The following is an 18,702-nucleotide window of genomic DNA, read 5'->3' as shown; positions in this document are numbered from 1 at the left end:
GCTTAGAGCTCAGTTTCATTCTTATTTATTTCCTGTTTTGGTTAATGAGCCAGTTAAATATGGTTTGATTTGACAAGAGTCTATGGTATAATCTCCACGGAGAAGAAAGGGTTGGGCTGGTTGCTCTGGGAGACACAGAAATGAACTGGGCACCCAGGGTGCGCTGTATTTAGCTGTAACATGAGACAGGATGAAATAACCACCACAGAAGAGAGATAAATGTCCCCACAGGAGAACAGAGGAGAAAATGATTTGTTGGACTTGAAGAGATTAGGGAAGACTTCAAACAGAAGGTGGCATATGAAATCAATAAACTGCAGTCCAGAAAGGGGTAGAATCACAGCGAGTGAAATGAGACTTGTAATCAACTTAGATCTATTTTCATCCAAGTCAGAGCCAATAGAAAATCAGAAGCCATCCATGGGAGGGCATTCCACATATCTATGGCATACATCGTGTGAATTGCACAGTACAAAAACAGCTGCATGGAATAGTCCATGACAGATTTACCGTTGAAGAAGGTGAACAATGAAGAACAAATGAAGTTGATGAGATGGCTAGAACATTGTAAGATGGTCAAAACAAAAAGAACACCGTTGAGGGTATGGAAAGGGAAAAGTCTTGGGGAAGAGAAGGTAGAGATATGTTGGGAATGGCTCACAGTGAAGGATATTGAATGTAAAAAAGATGAAAAGGTAGCTGGAGTCAGACTTCACTTTTTTGTTGTTGTTTGTATTTTTTAGAGACAGGGTCTTGCTCAGGCTGGAGTGCAGTGATAGTTCACTGCAGCCTCAAACTCCCAGGCTCAAGCAATCCACCTGCCTCAGCCTCCTGAATAGCTGGGACTGCAGGCACGCACTACTGTGCCCAGCTAAATCTTAAAATTTTTTGTAGAGACAGGATTTCACTATGCTGCCCGGGCTGGTCTTCAATTCCTGGCCTCAAATGATTCTCCTGCCTCGGCCTCCCAAAGTGCAGGGATTACAGGAGTGAGCCACCATGCCTAGCCCAAATTTTACTTCTTTACCCATTTTTTCTATCAGATTCCTGGACCTTTGTCCCTTAATTTTTAAAGAGTTCTTTACATACTAGGGATTTTAGGTCTTTGTCTTTGGTGTATTCTCCAATTTTGACAGTGTCTTTTGATTTTGTTTAGGGTGGTTTTCTGTCAAGAAAAATTTTAAAAATTTTTGTAGTAAAATTTATCAGTCTTATCTTTTATTACCTATGCATTTGAGTCATTGTTTGAAAGCCTTTCCTAACACTAAGATTAAACAGGAATTTAGCTGTGTTTTCTTCTAATACTTGTATTGTTTTACTTTTTACATTTTGATTCTTAATACATGTAAAATGTATTTTTTTGTGAATGCTATGAGATGTGGGTCTAATTTTATATTTTTCCAAAAGTCTACCTGGCTGCCCCAGGGCAATTTATTAAATAGCTCATCTTGTCTTTAGCGGCATTTGAAATGCCACCTTTGTCACAGCCTAAATTTCTATATGCATTTGGTTCTAATTCTGGTCTTTCTTTTACTTTCTATTGGTCTATTTGTCTATTCATGTGTTATTTCAACAATGTTTTAATTATAGAGGCTTTACAGTGTACTTCAATGTCCTGTAGGGTTAGTCTCCTGTGTAATTTTTCCTTTTTCATTATATTTTATGGCTATTCTTGCATGTTTGTTTTTCCAAATGAACTTTAGCATTTGTCTAACTCTATAAAGTAACTCAATAGCTTTTTGTAAAGACAAATAACATGAACCAAACTGTATTGACAGAAATAATAAGAGGCATCTGAATGAGGACATATAGGTGGCTAAGCCCTAGTGCACATGGGACATTCAGGACCAGGTTTAACCAGATATTGTAGAAGATGAAATTTGTCACCTTTTAATTGAGTTTATAGAAGTGGTGCAAACTTTCTAGAAGGGACCGGAGACATACAAGGGAGATTATTATTGTCCAAACCTACTTCAGCAAATGCTGTTGATGCAGCATCTATATCCCCTTGATCCACTCTGGAGGTCTTGAGACAGGGTCTTGCTCAAGCTAGAGTACAGTAACGTGATCATAGCTCACTGCAGCCTCAAACTCCGAGCAAACTCTGCAGCAAATGGTGTATTGATGCTGCATCTTCAGCCAGTCTCCACATCTATGGACAACTCCTTTCTTTTCCGAGGATGCATAGGTATGGGGCAGGCCATAGGTGCTGGGAAGTTAATCCCACAAGAATTTTTCCTATCCAGTGTAACGTGCATATGCTGGATAACTACCCTAGCTTCTCTGTCCCCTAAGAGAAATAATTTTGAAGTGTGTTTCAACTGTCTCTTAGAGAGTCTCCAACAGGATTAAGCACCAGCTCCCTATAACAGAACTCATTCATTAATACATAGTCTATTGACTTTCTTCCTTTTTTTGTATCACTTTTCCATTTTTTTTCACAGTGAGTCTTGGGTCACTTCCCAAGTAAGCACCCAAATCCTTATGTCAGAGCCTTTTGTATTGCTGTGGTATCAATTGTAATGTCTTCATTTTCAATTCTGATTGTGTTTATTTGAATCTTCTCTCCCTTTTATTAGTCTAGCTAGTGGTTTATCAATTTTATCTTTTCAAAGAACAAACTTTTCATTTCATTGATCCTTTTTATTCTTTTTTTCGTTTCTGATTTATTTAGTCCTGCCTTGATCTTTTTTTTTCTTCTGCCAATTTCGGGTTTGATTTCTCCTTGTTTCTCTACATCCTTGAGATACAATGTTAAGCTGTTAATTTGTCATCTTTCTGCTTTTTTTGATGTAGGCATTTAATGCTATAAATTTCCCTCATAGAACTACTTTCACTGTATCCCACAGGTTTTGGTATGATGTGTTTTTCTTTTCATTTCATAAAAATTTTAAATTTCTGTCTTAATTTCTTCATTGACCCAGTGATTGTTCAGGAGCATGCTGTTTAGTTTCCACGTATTTGTATACTTTCTGAAATTTCTCTTGGTACTGATTTTTACCTTTATTGCATTGTCATCTGAGAAGATAGTTGATATGATTTCAATTTTTAAAAATTTCTTAAGGCTAGTTTTGTGGCCTAACATGTAGTCTATCTTGGGGAATGGTCCATGTGCTGATACAAATAATGCATATTCTGGGCCAGGCGCAGTGACTCATGCCTGTAAACCCAGCATTTTGGGAGGCCGAGGAGGGTGGATCATCTGAGGTCAGTAGTTCAAGACCAGCCTGACCAACATGCTGAAACCCCGTCTCTACTAAAAACACAAAAAAGTAGCCGGACATGGTGGTGCATGCCTGTAGTCCCAGCTACTTGGGAGGCTGAGGCAGGAGAATCACTTGAACCCAGGAAGTGGAGGTTGCAGTGAGCCAAGATTGCACCACTTCACAAATACCTGTTAAGTCCATTTGGTCTAAAGTCCAATTTAAGGCCAATGTTTCTTTGTTAATTTTTTCTCCCTATGATCTGTCTAGTGCTGCAAGTGGGGTGGTTAAGTCCCCCACTATTATTGTGTTGCTGCCTTTCTCGTCTTTCTCTTTCTTTAGGTGTAGTAATATTTGTGTGTGTTTTTTTAGGTTTGGGGGTACACATGAAGGTTTATTACATAGGTAAACTTATGTCATGGGGGTTCATTGTACAGATTATTTCATCACCCAGGTATTAAGCCCAGTACCCAATAGTTATGTTACTGCTCCTCTTCCTCGTCCTACCCTTCACCCTCAAATAGATCTCAGTGTCTATTGTTCCCGTTGTGTTGATGAGTTTTCATCATTTAGCTCCAACTTATAAGTGAGAACATGTGGTATTTGGTTTTCTGCAGTAATATTTGTTTTGTAAATTTGGGTGCTCCAATGTTGGGTGCATATATATTTAGGATTGTTTCATCTTCTTGATCACTTTATCACTATGTAATGCCCTTCTTTGTTCTTTCTTACTGTTTTTGATTTAAAGTCTATTTTATCTGACATAAGTATAACTACTCCTGCTTGCTTTTATTTCTGTTTGCTTGGAATATCTTTTCCACCTCTTTACCTTCAACCTATAGGTGTTTTTGTGGGTAAGGTGAGTTTCTTGTAGGCAGCATATACTTGGATTATTTTTTAAACCCATTCTGCCAATCTGCATCTTTTCAGTGGAGCATTTAGTCCATTTACTTTCGGGGTTAATATTGATATGTGAAGCTTTGTTCCTGTCATATTGTTGATCGATTTCAAGTTATAGATTCTTTGTTTCTGTCTCTTTGTCTTTGTGGTTTAGTAAAATTTTGTCATGTTGCCATTTGATTCCTTTCTTTTCCTCCTTTGTGTGATTGTTTTATACAAACTGTAAGTTTTATATTTCCATGGGTTTTAATGATGATGGATATTGACTTTTCATTCACATGTTTAAGACCTCTTTGAGCATTTCCTGTAGGGTGACCATTTGTAGGGGTGACAAATTCCCTCAGTGTTTGCTTGCCTGGAAAGGACTTTATTTATGAAACCTATTTTGGCAGGACACAAAATTCTTGGCTGACAGTTCTTTTGTTCAAGCACTTTGAAAATACCATTCCCTTCTCTTCTGGCCTGTAAGATTTCTGCTGAAAAGTCTGCTGTTAGTCTAATGGAGTTTTCTTTATAGGTGACTAGAGACTTTTGTATTGTTACTGACAAAATTCTTTCTTTCTCATTGACTTTAGACATTCTGAATATAATATTGTCATGGTGAGATCCTTTTTGCAATGTGTTTGCCTGGGTATCACTGGACTTCCTGTATCTTTACGTCTAACTCTCTTGATATTCTTGGGACATTTTTATTGATTATTTCCTCAAATATGTTTTCTAAGCTTTTGTTTTGTTTTGTTTCACTCTATCACCCAGGTTGGAGTGCAGTGGCACAATCATGGCCCATTGCAACCTCAAACTCCTGGGCTCAAGCAATCCTCCCACCTTAGCCCCTCAAGTAGCTGGGATGACATACATGAGCCACCATGCCTGGCTAATTTAAAAAAAAAAAATTTAAAGGCAGATTCTTGTTTTCTTGCCTAGGCTAGTCTTGAACTCTTGATCTCAAGCAGTCCTCCCACTTTGGCCTCCCAAATTGCTGGGAGTACAGGCATGAGCCACTACACCTGGCCATTTCTAAACTTTTGGATCTCTCTTCCCCCTTGGGTGTACTGATAATTTGTAAGTTTGGTTGTTTTATATCATCTCAGATATCTTAAAGGCTTTGTTTATCCTTTGTAATTCTTTTTTCCTTATTTTTGTCTGGCTGAATTACTTCAAAAGACATGTTTTCAGGTACTGAGATTTTATTTTCTTTCATTTTCTGAATTGATTTACTGATTTTCTTGTATTAGTTTACATTTTTTTTTGTATTTTTAGTAGAAAGACAGGGTTTCAGTATGGTGCCCAGGCTGGTCTCGAACTCCTGGCCTCAAGTGATCTGCCTGCCATGGCCTCCCAAAGTGCTGGGATTACAGTGGGATTACAGGCATGAGACACTATGCCTGGCCTGATTTTCAGATATCCTTTGCATCTCATTAAGCTTCTTTAAAAATCAATATTTTAAATTATTTATCTGGCATTTCAAGGAATTCATTTTGTTGGAATCTGTTGCTGGACAATTATGGTCCTTTGATGATGTCCCATTTCCCCGCTTTTTCATGCTTCCTGTGTTTTTCCATTGATGTCTTTGCATCTAGTGTAGCAGTTGCTTGTTCCAATTTTTTGAAATTGCTTTGGTAGGGGAATTTTTTTTTCTTTCTGAGGTTGTATACGTGTTGTTGATTAAGATACTTCGACTTTGATTTTGTGTGCTGGCAGTAGTGTGATCTTCGTATGACTTCTTTTGCAGTACACAAAGTCAGTGGTCTCTGGGATTGCCTTGGTGACTTATGGTACAGTTATTAGTTAAGGTTGTGGTGACTTTTAGCTGGGGACTTAGATGCCATCTGATGTGGTTTTGGTCTGCGTCCCTGCCCAAATCTCATGTTGAATTGCAATCCCCAGTGTTGGAGGCGGGGACTGGTGACAGGCGATTGAATCACAGGAGCAGATTTTCCCCTTGGTACTGTGTCACAATAGTGAGTGAGTTTGTGTGATATCTGGTTGTTTAAAAGTGTGGGGCACCACCCCACTCTCTCTCGGTCCTGCTCCTACCATGTAAGATGCCTGTTCCCATTTTGCCTTCCGTCATGAGGAAAAGCTCCCTGAGGCCTCTGCAGAAGCATATGCTGCCATGCTTCCTGTACAGTCCGTGGAACCACCAGGCAATTAAACCTATTTTCTTTATAAATTACCCAGTCTCAGGTCTTTTCTTTCTTTCTTTCTTTCTTTCTTTCTTTCTTTCTTTCTTTCTTTCTTTCTCTTTCTTTCTTTCTTTCTCTCTCTCTCTCTTCCCTTTCTTTCTTTCTTTCTTTCTTTCTTTCCTTTTCTTTTTCTTTCTCTTCCTTCCTTCCTTTCTCTCTTTCTTTCTTTCTCTCTCTCCCTCTCTCTCTCTGTCTTTCTTTCTTCTTTTTTTTTTTAGACAGGGTCTCACTCTGTCACCCAGGCTGGAGTGCAGTGTTGTGATCTCAGCTCACTGCAGCCTCCACCTTCCAGATTCAAGTGATTCTCATGCCTCAGCCTCCCTAGTAGCTGGAATTACAGGTGTGCACCACCACACCCATCTAATTTTTGTATTTTAGTAGAGACAGGGTTTCACCATGTTGTCCAGGCTGGTCTCGAACTCCTGGCCTCAAGTGATCTGTCTGCCTCACCCTCCCAAAGTGCTGGGATTATAGGCATGAGCCACTGTGCCTGGCCATCAGGTATTTCTCTATAGCAGTGTGAGAACAAACTAATACACCAACTGAGCTAGTCTTTGGGCCCGAGTAGTGGCAGCATTGGGGTGAGTGAGCCTGTTTTAAGGCTCCAGAGTGGCTTATACTGGCCCTTGTGTTAGCGGTCCTAGAGGGCTCATTCTTGGGCCTCCAAGCTGCTTGCTTAGAAGTGGGCAGTGGGAGCAGTGGGCCTGGTGTGTGGGTGGAGTCTCAGGCCCCTGGGAAGCTGGTGTGGTGTGGCAGTAGCAGTGGTGGAGGAAACCACAGTGACCCATGCCATCTGTGTTGGTGTTGCTGGAAGCTGCAATGGATTGGGTGGGTTACTCCCTGGTCCCACAGCTGCCTTTAGCAGGGCAGTGGGTATTGTCCTAAGTGTGCTTTGGAGACCTTGGTCTTCCTTGTCTCTCTCTCAATTGGGTGGTGACTGCTGTTGTGTCACCTTGACCTTGGCCCAAGGGTGGGGCACAGCTTAGTGTTAAACTCTCAAAATAGTGCCAGCTGTGGGCTTGTGACCAGAGAGGGTCAGGCCCTTCTCAGGCGAACAGTATGGGCAAGACTCTGTGAGAAGTGTGGTTCGCTTGAGTGTTGGTCTTGCAGCAGCCTATGGCAGGGCATTGAATATTGTCCTAGGTATGTGTCGGAAAGCCTGGCTGCCCTATCCCTCCTTGACTGGGCAGTAGTTGCAGCCATGTCAACTTGAATTTGGCCTGATCGTGGGGCATAGCCCAGCATTAAACTCTCAAAATGGCACCTTAGGCCTGTGGCCAGGGAGGGTGGGGTCCCTCCTAGGCAAGAAGCATATGTAAGAAGCTGTGGGGAGTGTCATCCCCTCACGTCTCAGTCTCACAGCAGCCTGTTGCAGATCAGTGGGTATTGTCCTATATTTGCATGAGATAGCCTGGTTTCCCCATCACTCCTTGGCTAGGCAGCAGCTGTAATTGTGTTAGTTTGACCTCAGCCCAAGGGCAGGGCACAGTCCAGCACTCAACTCTTAAGATGGTGCCTTGGGGTTAAGACCAGAGACGGTGGGGCATCTCCCAGGCAAGCAGTGTGAGCAAGAAGCTGTGGGGAACATGGCTCATTTATGTCTCAGTCTCAACTGCAGCCCATAGCAGGGCGGCAGGTACCCTCTCATTGGTGCATGGGAGCACCTGTTCTTCCCTCTCCCTCCTTGGAGCTGCTCAGTGGCAGCAGCTGTGTCTGTAGATCCCCAGTATCCAGGCTCTCAAAATGGCTCCCAGCTGAGACTGCTCTGGGTGCTGAAGCTTGTGGGATTCTGTGTGGGTTCCCTTTCTGGGGCAACATCTCTGTGCAATCTTTAGGAAGCTCCATATGCCAGGCCTGATGCTGTCGTGAATCCACTACAGGGTTTCTCCCATAGCCAAGATCATAAAAGCCCATTTTGGAGTTCTAGGGTTTCTCTCTTCCTGTTTCCCTAGGTCCAGGAGCCTCTCTTGGCTCTTGGTCAGTTCCTGGCTGGGCAAGCTTCCTCACACCATGTCCTTTCTTACTGCTGGCGTTTCTCGTCTGTTCTCTGCTGTATCCAAGTGTTCTTTCCTAGATGATCTGTTCAAAATGTGAGGATCTGGGTACTATTCTCTTTCCTCTCCTTGGAGGAGGCACACCACCAGCAATTACATTTTTGCAGATCATCTTGCATACTGATTTTAGGCTTTGTTAGGGTGCGTCTTTTTCTCCCTTTTTCTTATTCCAAGGTGTAGCCTGTACTCCTAGTTCATCGTTCTTAATTAGAAGCTGTAGCATCTCTGGAGTATCCTTTGAATGTCAGGGATGATCAAGAAGGTTTCTCTCTTTTGGCTGTGCCTGTACTTCACCACTCACCACACTGTGTAGGATCAAGAATCCATGCTCAGCTCTCAGTCTCCCTGGAATTTACTTCCTTTTTTTTGTTCTTTTTTTTTTTTTTTTTTAAGACAGGGTCTCGCTCTGTCACCCAGGCTGGACTGCAGTGGCAGGATCTCGGCTCACTGCAACCTCCGTCTCCTGTTTCAAGTGATTCTTCTGCCTCAGCCACCTGAGTAGCTGGGACTACAGGCACCCACCACCATGCCCGAGTAATTTTTGTGTTTTTAGTAGAGATGGGGTTTTACCATGTTGGCCAGGCTGGTCTCAAACCCCTGACCTCAAGTGATCTGCCCTCTTCGGCCTCCCTCACAAAGTGCTGTGATTACGGGCATGAGCCACCCCACCTGGCCAGGAATTTACTTTCTGTTAGGCCTTCTGAAGTTGTATTAAAGGATATGGCCAGGATTCAGCTAATGACCTAAGGAAAATTTCTTTGTAGACTTCTGAGGTATCTGTTCAGTAGCTTCCCTATCTCTGTAGGTATGCCCATCAAATTCCAGCTACTTTAGCAGTTTCAAACTTAATCTCTGCTTCCATCCAGCAAGACCACTGTAACTATTTGGGTTCTACGTTCCTACCACATGGCCTGGAAAATGTTTCCAAGGGGAAGTCTGGGTGAATGTGGGGGTTCACCTTGTATGTTTCCCATTTCCAAAGAATGGAAACCTTCTGTTGGTTTTTGTACAGTGCCTAAAAATTGATGTTTTATGCATTTTCCCCAGTTTTTGTAGCTAGTTTCAGTATATCTGATATCAGTTATTTCACATTGGATGGAATTAAAAGTCTGTACTAAGACTTTTAGTCAAAATCTAGATGGTTTAAAAATTTCTCAGTAAAATAAATGTAGAGTTAATATTTTTCATATCCTGAGATACAAACCACAAATAATGAGATCTACATAATTTAAGAGATCAATATAATGCTTAACTGTAATATAAAGGGCAAGTAAATTTATTATAAAATATCCATTTTATTATATAAAATTTCAGACCTGAATATACTGAAATACATAATAATTAGATATGCCTGTACATTTTTATAATAATACTTTGTATGTAAGAGAAAAAGATCAGAAGTCATATGTACAAAAAATATATAAAAAAGAAAGAGCAGAGGTATTAGTGGGAATTACTATTGTAAATAATAAAGAATAGAATGAGATAATAAAAGAACAGACTTATTCATCTAATATAGGAGGAAGGAGGATATAATGTTAATCTGTGTAGGCAGAACAGGCTGAGGCCAATTACAGAGTGCTGAAGTAGAAAAAGTGAGAAATAGTCTCATAATTAACCAGGGCAAATACAGTATTAATTTCTTTTGTTATTACATGGAATGGGGAATTAGAAAAGTATCCCATACAAAGTTTGAACTATGAGAGATCCCACTATCTGTAGAGATATATGTTCAGTCTCTAGTACTTAACATGATCTTGGGTGCTGTTATCTTTAAAAGTGTATCAAGGATGGATTGGAAGAAGATAGTTCTAACAGAGGCTCTGGAGAAATTGTATGGTGGACTCCTGGAGATAACATCAGAATAAGACTGAAAAACAACAGACAACCCAAACATATACATTCAATATGTAATGTTCACAGCAGAGGCTTTAAAAATTATGTTACAAAATATGCACATTTAAAATATGCATATAAATTATACAATTATGATATAAATTAAAATATCCATATTTAAAATATGTCTATAAAATGACAAATTTTATACATATAAAAACAACCTTTATTTTTAAAAAATTAAATGAAATTAAATGAGCTCCCATGTCAGAATATAGTTCTCTTTCTGTGGATTATATTCCTAACCTAGGCAGGTATGTGGAAGCTTCTACTGGACACAGTTAAGAGCCACTCAATTCTGAGAAGCTCTCTCCTAGGCATTAGTAGCTTCTTTGGTAATTTGGCTACACCTTCATACTGACCCTCCATTGGCAGCATTTTGCTGAAGTGCTTTCATATGCCTTGCTCCCCATGCTACAGCAATTCTCAGGTAACCTGAGGCTTCCAGTCTCATTTCCCTCTAGTGTTCCAGGATTGGGGCCTGCAGGCAGTGGTGATAGGTATCTTTCTTTTTTACCTCTTGCAAGCTCCGACTTTTAGGAGTGGTCCATGGTCCCTCTCTGCAGGCTCCTATACCATGCCTTCTTTTTAACATTGCTGGCTTTTGCTCTGGTTTTTCTAGATCAGGTCATCAAGTCCCACCTGGGTTCCAAAGACTATCAGTGGGGAGTGGGATGCTTCCTGTAAACAGCCACACACTTTACAGCTGCTGCTTCTCTCCCCGAGCTTCAGAGAGTAGAGCCGTTCGAATGCTGCACTCCTACTGTGGAATGCTGAGGTGAGGGGATAACCTCCTTTCATAAACCTAACATGTTCCATGGGGTGGGGGAAATCTAGTGCCTCTTATAGTGAAAAGCCACCTGCATTAGTTTCCCCCAGCTAATGTAACAAGGTGTTAAAATGAGTGGTTAAAACAAGGTGTTAAAATGAGAAATTTATTATCTCACTGTTCTGGAGGTTGGAAGTCCAAAACCAAGGTGCTGTCAGGGTCATGCTCCCTCAGAAACCTGGAGAAGGATCCTTCCTGACGTCCTCCTGATTTGCTAGAAATCTTTGGCACTTCTTGGCTTGTCGATGCATCACCCAATCCTTCATCTTTACATGGTTTTCTCCTTGTGTGTCTTCACATCGTTTTCCCTCTGTGCATATCTGTGTCTGTGTCTAATTTCCCCTTTTCTTTGTTTTGAGATGAGAGTCTCACTCTGTCACCCAGGCTGGAGTGCAATGGTGCGATCTAGTCTCATCACAATCTCTGCCTCCTGGGTTCAAGCGATTCTCCTGCCTCAGCCTCCCGAGTAGGTGGGATTACAGGTGCGCACCACTATGCCCGGCTAATTTTTGTAGTTTTAGTAGAGACAGGATTTCACCATGTTGGTCAGGCTAGTCTTGAACTCCTGACCTCAAGCAATCCACCTGCCTTGGCCTCCCAAAGTGCTGGGATTACAGGCGTGAGCCACTGCGCCTGGCCCAATTTTCCCTTTTTATAAGGAAACCAGTGATATTGGATTAGACTCTCTCCTAATGACTTCATTTTAATTTGATTGGTTATTTAAAGACCCTACTTCTAAATTAGGTCATATTCTGAGTACGGGGGATTAGGACCTCAATATATTTTTTTGAGGGGGACACAACTCAATACATAACATTTTCATCAAGATTTTAAGTGGTTTTATGGCCTCATTTCAGTACATCTGCTTTCAGAGGGAGGTTCTAGTCACCAATTTTTGGAAAACAAGAAAAATTCAATCTGGCTTCATATATCATTATGCTACTGATACAATGATAAGAGCTGATAAATAATAAATAATAAAAACTTATTGAGGGACAACTATGAGTTAGGAGCTGTTGTAAGCTCTTTTAATGACATATTGTCATTTAATCCTCCCATCTACTCTGTGGGTTAGAGACTATTATTTCTGTTTTACAGATGAGAAAACAAAAGTACAGAGAGAGCAAGAGTATTGACATTATCACATGAACATTATGCCAACTTCCAAAATCAGAGTATTTTCTCCTCTTGGATGAAGGAGTTCCTTAATTCAAGCCAATCTCCTCCAACCTAAGATAAAGTGGGCATTCAACACTACTCTCCTACATCCCTTCAACCACAGGGATTGCAGGGGCTATATCTATCCGTGTTAACCCATACTGGCTTTTAAAAAGAGAAGAGTCAATTTGTGATCAAATCGCATGCTTTATTGAAGAACTAAGAAAAAAGAGCAATGGAAAGGACTTCATTAGAATGCCTTTTCCATGTGGCTTCTTGAAAAAATTAGAGTTCTTCGCTAATTCACAATTAATCTTTTGTTCTTGACTGGAGTCACACTGGTTCTTTGCAAATTATGAAGAAACAGAAGTTGTGCATGGTGTGATTTCCAAGGATTCCGACAGTGAGATTTCCGAGGGCGAAGTGCCTGAGATGAATTGAGATAGCAAATTGATCATTATTATAGTCTAAAAAAAGAGCCTTATCCTGAGACATTGAGTTAAAGTAAGACAAAACAACAACAAAAATGAACAAATATGTAAACCTGGAATGTGGTTAGTTAAAAGTGTACTGAGAAGACAGTACCTACTCAGTTCTGGGGGGCCTAGCCAAAGGCATATCAGACCTATAACTCATCAGATATCAGAGGTTTCAATGAACTACAACAACCATATTAAACTAAATTATTCTTCTTAAAATGATTTTAACTGGACTCTGGTGAGTCCTGATTCCTCTTGGGTACTCTACTTCATATTCTAGATCAGAAGAGAAATATCTGAACAACCATTGGAGCAGAGAGCCATCTGGCTCATACTACAGGATTTTTGGGAGCCACTGTAGAAGCCATTCTAATGGGAACAGTGTCATTCTTTTCTTGAGTAAACCTCTGTTTTTCTATTTTGTTTTTAAGTTCACAGCAGAATATTATATCGTATAAGCGCATACACACAAAACTGAAAATACATGATTTAAAAAATAGTTTCCTAATCAAGTAAAATACAGGTTAGTATTTAAAGCTATGTTCAATAGTTATTGAGCAGTATGGGAAATAGAAATAAGGGATAAGCAGTTTATTAAACTAATTTTATTTAATCTAAGATTTAACATTGAGTGTGAAACGAACATACAAGACATTAATAAGCCTCCTAAATATCTTTCAAATTTATCATCTTCTCTTTATTCTTCATTGTTTAGGTTTAGGTACTCATTGTTTGGCTTGCCTGTTGGGGCAACCAGCTAATTATATTCATCTCTAGCTTTGTTCTTCTTTTTTCTATCTCTATCTCTATTTTCCTCCCAGAATGACTGAGGACACTGGTTGACTCCCTCAAAATTATCCTGCTACAAATGATTTGTCTGAATCCTTCATGGTAATCCTATTCCCTTTGCTTTTACTCAACTCAGAGATTAGCAGATCTGAGGCAATTAAGCCAAGTGAAGTAAAGAGAGGTCTCCTTGTAGCTTCTGAGAAAGGCCAGTTTCTCCTGCTGGATGTGAACCGGAAATTATGCTGCCTAAGCCGTCTTATGATCATGAGATGATTCCTGATTGATTTAGCAGTTTGAGTTGAGGGTAGGGGGGAAGGGCTGTAATTTGCTGCAGGAAATATTCTAATGAAAATAATTATATAAATGAAAAGTTTGATCAAGAAACACTGTTGTTAAAAACCCTGCAAGAGCACCCTGGTATCTATAGACTAAATTCAAAATTCTTTAATAAGGTATAGTTAAGCCCCATTAAGATCTGGTCTCAATGTACTTCTACAGCCTCATTTCCTGCCATGATCCCCCACATATTATCCTACAGGAATTCCACAAACATGCCATTCCTTTGGCTCCTGGCAGAGTTTTAGGTTGACACCAAACTACAGATTTTTGTTTTTGGAATTAATTATCTATTTTGAAAGGATTTAGGGAAAATAGATAAGTAAGGAGATAAAATCATCAGCCATTACAATCTATTTCCTTTCATCACTTTGTTTAGTGAGCATGTTTTTGCCCTTTATTATTTTAATGAAATATATTGCATTGATTGATTTTGGTATTTTAAACTAACTTTGAATTCCTACAATAAATCTCACTCGACCCTGTTGTATAATCATATTTATATGTTGCTGGATTTGGTTTGCTAGTTTTTTGTTGAAGATTTTTGTATCCGTAGTCATCAGACATGTTGGTCTGTAGTTTTCTTCCCTTGGTCAATTTATCTATGATTTTTCTTTTGTTAAATATGCTTTTGGTGTGATGGCTAATATACCATTAACTAATTCAGGCCAGAAATAATTATGCCTGTATTTTCTTCTAAGAGTTTTGTAATGTTAGCTCTTAAATCTAGGTCTATGCATTTTGAGTTAATTTGTGTATATTCTGTGAGGTAGTGGTCTAACTTCATTCTTTTGTATGCAGATATCCAGTTGTCCTGGCACCATTTGTTGAAGAGACCACTATTTCTCCATTGAATTGTCTTGTCATGCTAGTCAAAAATCAAGTAGCTACGTATGAACTTATTTTTGGGTTTTTGATCCTATTCTACTGATTTTTATGTCTATCATTATGGCAGTATCACTGAGAGAAGAAAGAAAGAGACCCCCCCATATTGTTCTATACTGTTTTATACTCAGTACCTGTTTTAAGAAGAAACAAGGAAGCGAAACCAAAGGCAGGCAGCCTGGCGCCAGGCACCAGACCCAAAACCAGACCCAAAACCAGGCCTGGGCCTGCCTGACCTTAGCCTGATGGTTAAAATTCAACCCATGACTTAGCAACTGATGTTATCCATAGATTCCAGACATTGTGTGGAAGGACATACAACAAATTTTCCATTCTGTTCTGTTTCACTCTGATTACTGGTGCATGTAGCTGCAGCCCCTGTCCTGTACCCCCCTAGATTGCTCAATCAATCACAACCCTTTCATGCGAAACCTTTAGTATTGTGAGCGCTAAAAAAAAAAGGGACAGAAATTGTGCACTCAACAAGCTTGGATTTTAAGACGCTAGTCTGCCGATGCTTCCAGCTGATTAAAGCTACTTCCTTCACTTTCTCAGTGTCTGTGGAGTTTTGTCCACGGCTTATCCTGCTACACCACAATTTCTTGATTACTGTAATTTTTTAGTAACTTTTGAAACTAGGAAGTGCGAGCCTTCCTGTTAGTCCAAACTGCACCATTTTGTAAATTCTCTGCTATTTTGCAGACCTTGGTCAAAGTGAAACATTTCACAGGAGTTTGGGCCGTGAGAAACATTCTGCCTAACCACATGACCACAAGGCAGACAAAGGCCCAACTAAAGAAACATCCCTATTATATCTTGCTGGTCAAAGGTCCAAGGAACACCATAATGACATTCTGCCAAACCAAGGGCCAGAACCACCTCATCATGGGAACATCTTATCAATATCCTGCTGGGTAGCAAGCCGTACTGCCTAGACCCCTCCCACCCATACCTATAAGTACCCCCAGGCTATAAGCAGCGGTGGGCTCTGGCATTACACAGGTTCCCCACTTCTGTAGGTTTTATGCTGGATGTAAAGCCTGCATTTGCTGTTGAGGTGCCCTTTGTGTGTGTGTGTGTGTGTGTGTGTGTGTGTGTGTGTGTGTGTCTTTCTTTAACCCTTACCTTCCCTTCAAAACCTAACACCTCCTACTTTGTTTTTCTTTTTTAATATTGGTTTGACTATTTTGGGTCTTTTCCATGTTCATATGAATGTTAGGATAAGCTTGTCAATTTCTGAAAAATGCCAGCTGTAATTTAACAGGGGTTGTGTTAAATTGTATATTAAGTTGGGGAGTATTACCATCATAATATTGTCTTCAAATATTGTCTTTTATCAATGAACATGGGATGTCTTTTCATTTGTTTGTATCTTCTTAAATTTCTTTCAATAATGTTTTAGAGTTTGTGGTAGACAAGTCTCGCACTTCTTTTTAAAAATTTATTCCTAAATGTGAAGTATATGTATATTTATTCCTTTTGATGTTACTGTAACTGTGTTTTTGTATACAAAAATACAGTTGGTTTCTGTATATTGGCCATGTATTCTGCCATTTTGTTAAACTTATTTATTAGTTCGACTAGATTTTTATGGATTTTTTTAGCATTTTATACAAGATCAGATAATGTCATTTGTAAAGAGTTAGTTTTAATTTTTCCTTGATTAAACTAAATTCTTTTGTTTATTTTTTATTGCCTGATTTTCCTGGATAGAACCTACAATACAATGTTGAATGTAAGTGACAAGATATCTTGTTTCTTATCTTAAGAAGAAAATGATTCAGTGTCTCTTTATCAAGTATTATGTTAACTATAAATTTTTAATAAATGCCCATATTTAGGTTGAGAAAATTCCATTCTATTCCTAGTTTTTCAACTTTTTTAATCATAAAAGGGTGTTCAATTTTCTTAAATGCTTCTTCTATGTCTTTTGAGGTGATCATGTGGTTTCTGGCTTTTATTCTATTAGTAAGGTGGAATACATTGATTAGTTTTCATATATTGAACCAGATCTGTACTCTTAGGATAAATCCTAACTGGTCATGATATATAATACTTTTTGTATGTTGCTAGATTCCATTTGTTAATAGTTTTTGAGGATTTATGCATCTATATTCATAATGGATATTAGTCTATAGTTTCCTTTTATTATAATGTCTTTGTTTTATTTTAGTACCAAACTAGTGTTAGCCTTATAGAATGAGTTAGGAAGTATTTATTCCTCCTCTTTTTTTTGGGAAAAAGTTTGTGAATAACTACTATTAATGCTTTAAACCTTTGGTAGAGTTCACAATGTAGCTATCTGAGACTGGGCTATTCTTTATGGAAAGTTTTTGATTATTAATTTGATTCTTTAACTTGTGATAGGTGTACTTAGATTTCTATTTCTTCTTGAGTCAGTTTCAGTCATGTCTGTATTTCTAGAAATTTGTCCATTTTATGTAGGTTATCTAATTTGTTGGCATATGATTGTTCAATATTTTTACTTCTATAACATTGTCAGTAATGTTCTTTCTTTATAATTATAGTAAATTAAGTTGTCTTTCTTTTTTTCTTGGTCAGTGTGGTTAATGGTTTGTTATTTTGGGATTCTTTTTAAAGAAGGAACTTCTGGTTTTATTGTTTTTCTCTATTGTTTTCCTATCTTCTATTTCATTTAGTTCTACTCTAGTCTTTATTATTTTCACTTTAGGTTTAGTTTTCTTTTCCTGATTTTTTAAGGGGGAAAGTTGGGTTTTTGATTTCAGATACTTATTCAAAATATAGTCTTTACAGCTATACATTTTCCAATATTTCTTCACAAACTCACTGTGCCATTTTTTTATTTCTTTCTCTCTTCTTTCCTTATGTGTTCACCATTATGCACATTTTGGTATGCTTGCTGATGTTTCAAAGGTGTCTGAAGCTCTGTTCTTTTTTCTTCATTCTGTTTCATAGATTAGATAATTTCAATTGACCTACTGTCAAGTTTGTGGATTATTGCTTCTGCCAGCTCAAATTTTCTGTTGAGACCCTTGAGTAAAATTTTCATTTTAGTTATTATAATTTTCTGCTCTACAATTTCTATTTGGTTCTTTTGGAAAAATAGTTCCTATTTTATGTCACTATTAATATTCTCTTTTTGGTGAGACATTGCGTTCATACTTTTAGTTTTTTTAGACATGGTTTTTAAAAGGTCTTTATACTTATTTATACTTGCTGAGTTAAAATACCTTTTTTTTCTAGTAACCTCAACATTTAGACTTTTTTGGGGAAAATTTTTATTGACTGTTTTTTTCTCCTGTATTTAAGCCATACTTCTCTGTTTCCTTGCATATTTTATATTTTTACTTGTTAAAAATTGAACATTTAAAATAATATAGTGTGGCAACATTGTAAATCATAGCCCTCTAGGGGTTGGTTTTATCATTGTCTTTGTTATTCTGCTTTGTTAACTTAGTGGTCAGCTAGTGATTGGACAAAGATTTCCTTAATTCTTTTGAACCAGTAAGTTTCCTAGACTTTGCTGAGAGATTGTGTGTGTGCGTGTTTGCATGTGTTTGTGTTGGGGTAAGGTTTTAAAGCTCTGGGAGAGTTTGCAACTCTGCCTTAGCTATCACTTCCTGCTTTTATCATAAAAGCAGGAGATGGGTTGTGAGGGATGGGAATAGGACAAGTTACAATACCACAAAGCTCACTGTTCTTACCATGATTCGGCCATTTAACTTGAATGCTTGAATTGGATTTTCTTCAGGTCAGCCAGAGGTGGGAGGTTAGGACATTTTTCAGGTCTTTTCTTGGCATGTACACATCCCAGCATATGCATGTGACCTTTTATGTTTCCAGATATTGTCATAATTTCAAAATACTCTATGGACATCTTACTGCTCAGATTTTTTTTTTTGTAATGTGACCTTTTGTTTGGCACAACTGTTATCTCTGCCTCAGGCAGCTGTGTTGTTAAATGCTATTGATTGTTCTGACAAATATCCCAGAAAGAAAAGCTGT

General features: G+C 38.7%; 1 protein-coding gene across 15 annotated transcripts in view; it reads right to left on the bottom strand.

Moving 5' to 3' along the window:
- Positions 1–12,413: 12,413 nt before the first annotated feature.
- LOC129136426 (membrane-spanning 4-domains subfamily A member 8-like) overlaps positions 12,414–18,702 on the bottom strand; it is a 97,008-nt gene continuing 90,719 nt past the window's right edge. For all 15 annotated transcript variants that reach the window (XM_063784099.1, XM_063784096.1, XM_063784110.1 and 12 more), the window contains one exon: positions 12,414–12,653. The gene's annotated coding sequence lies outside the window, so the exon portion shown is untranslated. The remainder of the gene's footprint in view (positions 12,654–18,702) is intronic.

This window comes from Pan troglodytes, chromosome 9 (assembly GCF_028858775.2).
Source record: "Pan troglodytes isolate AG18354 chromosome 9, NHGRI_mPanTro3-v2.0_pri, whole genome shotgun sequence".
Classification (NCBI taxonomy): domain Eukaryota; kingdom Metazoa; phylum Chordata; class Mammalia; order Primates; family Hominidae; genus Pan; species Pan troglodytes.
The sequence above is the reverse complement of the archived record's forward strand: the minus strand, read 5'-3'. Positions and strand labels throughout refer to the sequence as shown.